General features: G+C 43.0%; 1 pseudogene; it reads left to right on the forward strand.

The window, feature by feature from the left end:
* The first annotated feature begins 1,498 nt into the window (after positions 1–1,498).
* LOC118150028 (U2 spliceosomal RNA) lies at positions 1,499–1,614 on the forward strand (annotated as a pseudogene).
* The last annotated feature ends 1,018 nt before the right edge of the window (positions 1,615–2,632 follow it).

Consider the following 2,632-nt stretch of genomic DNA (forward strand, 5'->3'; position numbering starts at 1 on the left):
GAAAACAATCGATCTGAATGAGAAATTCAACAAAGAAATACATTTCATAAAATGAACCAAACAGAAATCCTGCAATTGAAAAATTCAATGAACTAAGTAGGAAAAAATACAACCAAGCGCTCCAATCAGCAGTTATATCAAGCAGAAGAAAGAGTTTCTGAATTTGAAGATGGAGCAACCAGCACTTTTGTTTTGGTTTTGTTTTGTCTTGCTTTGCTTTGTTTTTGAGACAGAGTGTTGCTCTGTCACCCAGGCTGCATGGCATGGTCACAGCTCACTGCAGCCTCAACCTGCCAGGCTCAAGCAATCCTCCCATCTCAGCCTCCTGAGCAGCTGGGACTACGAGCCTGCCCTGCCACAGCTGGCTAGCTTTTAAACTTTGTAGAGATGGCACCTCAGTATGTTACAAAGGCTAGTCTTAAACTCCTGGGCTCAAGCAATCCTCCCATCTTGACCTCCCAAAGTCCTGGGATTACAGGCATGAGCCACCACACCTGGCCAAAGATGAAGCTTTTGAAATAACCTGGTCAGACCAAAAAAGAGAAAAATCCTGTGTGACATATGGAACACCATCAAGTGAACAAATATTCAAATTTTAGGAATTCCAGAAGGAAAAGAGATGGGAAAATGCATGGAAATTTATTTAATGAATAGCTGAAAATTTCTTGAGTCTTAGATATAAACATTCAGGTAATTATTATGCCACTTTCTGGCTTCTGTGATACTAACGAGATGTCAGCAATCTAAGTGTCATTCCTTTGTAAATAATCTTGTTTTTTTTTTTTCTTTAGTGCTATATTTAAAGATTTTTCTCTTTCCTTGATTTCTGCAGTTTGACTGTTACATATTTAGGTGTAAATTTATTTTACTTATCCTCCTTTGGATTTATTGGGTTCCCTGAATCTTTCAAGAATCTGTTCAGTGTCTTTAAGTTATCTGAAAAATTCTCAGCCAGTGTCTCTTCAAATATTGCCTCTCAGGTGTTATCTCTATTATTTCCTTCAAAAACTCTTACATGTATGATAGGTTCTCTGTTTCCACAGTCCATGGTTTTTCAGCTGTTTTTAAGTGTTCTGTCTCTTTGTTTCTCTGGACTACATTCTGAGGTAATTTCTTTGAATCTGTTTTCCAGTTCACTGTTTGTCTCTTCATCTTTGTATAAATCTCTTGTTCAGACATTGACTTTTATGGTAATTTGTTTCCTTTGTTCTTATTATTCTTGATCGTAAACTGTGCATTTGCTTTGTAGATATATTAGGTGGAATTCTTTCAGTCTTTGACTTAATTTTCCCTAGAAAGATTTGTATTTCCTTCAACTTGTCACCTGGATGGTGGGGAAAAGGGTATCTCCAGTATAGGACTATTTTTGTAAGTAAATCAGCTTAAAATTTGGACCACATGAACTTAGACTGAATTTGGATCATCAACTTCATTGAAGTCTGCCTTGACTTCATAAATTCTTGGAGTATTTTTTGTCCTTCCTCAATGTTACTGCTGAATTGTGTCTTGGCCTTTTGGCTAAGATCAAGTGGAGTATCTGTTCTTACCAGTTTCATATTAGGGCTGAGACAGGAATGTTTCCTGCATGTCTGTGTACAATTGCATGAAATATTTCGCTTGCCCTTTGAAGTTTCTGCGTTACAAAGGGTGCTCTTCTCTGCCTCCCACCTTGGGAAGATCCTCAGGCTTGTTTCCTCTCTGAGCCTGCTATCACTGTCAGACTTGCTCAGTATGTGCAGGGTTCAGCAGAAAACCTGGATTGAAAGCTGGCCTTGGCATGGCTTGTCTCCTGGGGTTCTTGATTTCCCTCTCTTCATTCCTTGTGACTTATTTGCCTTCTTGAATGATCTGTGATGTGTTTTATAAGTTCTTTGAATTCAACTATTTGTTTTATTCAGGGGGGTTTTCAGGACGTCTTATCTGCAATAGTGTAAGAAATGGAAATCCCCATGGCTGTTCTTCAGTTTCTATGCCCTTTTGGTTTGCATCTGTCTTAACCAAGAAAACAGAGCCTGAGGCAAGAATACAAAGCTTTGATGCTCTATTTGGGAAGCGTGAACCCAGGACTGTGAGGGGCGAGAGATTGAGGCAAGGAAGGGTTTCCCTGCAGTGACACGATGTGAGTCCCACTGTGCTGGCTACTGTTTCACAAGGGGCTGAGGTGACCTGGCTTGGCAGATGCCTCTGGGTCAGCTGCAAGGGAAGATGGCTCCAGGGAGTCCACAGGAGGGGAGCAGAATGTACCCACTGGCTCTCTTCTGCCGTCTACTTTCCACTGGTCAAAGCTGTCCCCAAAGGGAGTCAGCAGCCCTGGGTTGCATCCTCAGCCTCCTCAGCAGCTGCTCTGGGTTCCACATCCCCATGCTGCAGAGTGACATCTCATGCAGACACAGAAGTGGCAGGGGGAGCATGTGGCTGGTCTCCCTGGCTGCACTGGGTTGGTTGAGGCAGGTCAGCAGGAGCCCTGAGTGGCTGGTTGGCCTACACCACAGCAGAGCCAGGGAGGCCAGCAGGCACGGGAGTTGTCTGCTGATAGAGGGTCTGAGATGGCCCACCTGTGCACCAGCTGCTGTACATTTCTGGGCCACCACACCTGCTGAACTCAGATCTGTCATTACAAGTCATCGGTTGC

Source organism: Callithrix jacchus, chromosome 21 (genome assembly GCF_049354715.1).
Source record: "Callithrix jacchus isolate 240 chromosome 21, calJac240_pri, whole genome shotgun sequence".
NCBI classification, from domain to species: domain Eukaryota; kingdom Metazoa; phylum Chordata; class Mammalia; order Primates; family Cebidae; genus Callithrix; species Callithrix jacchus.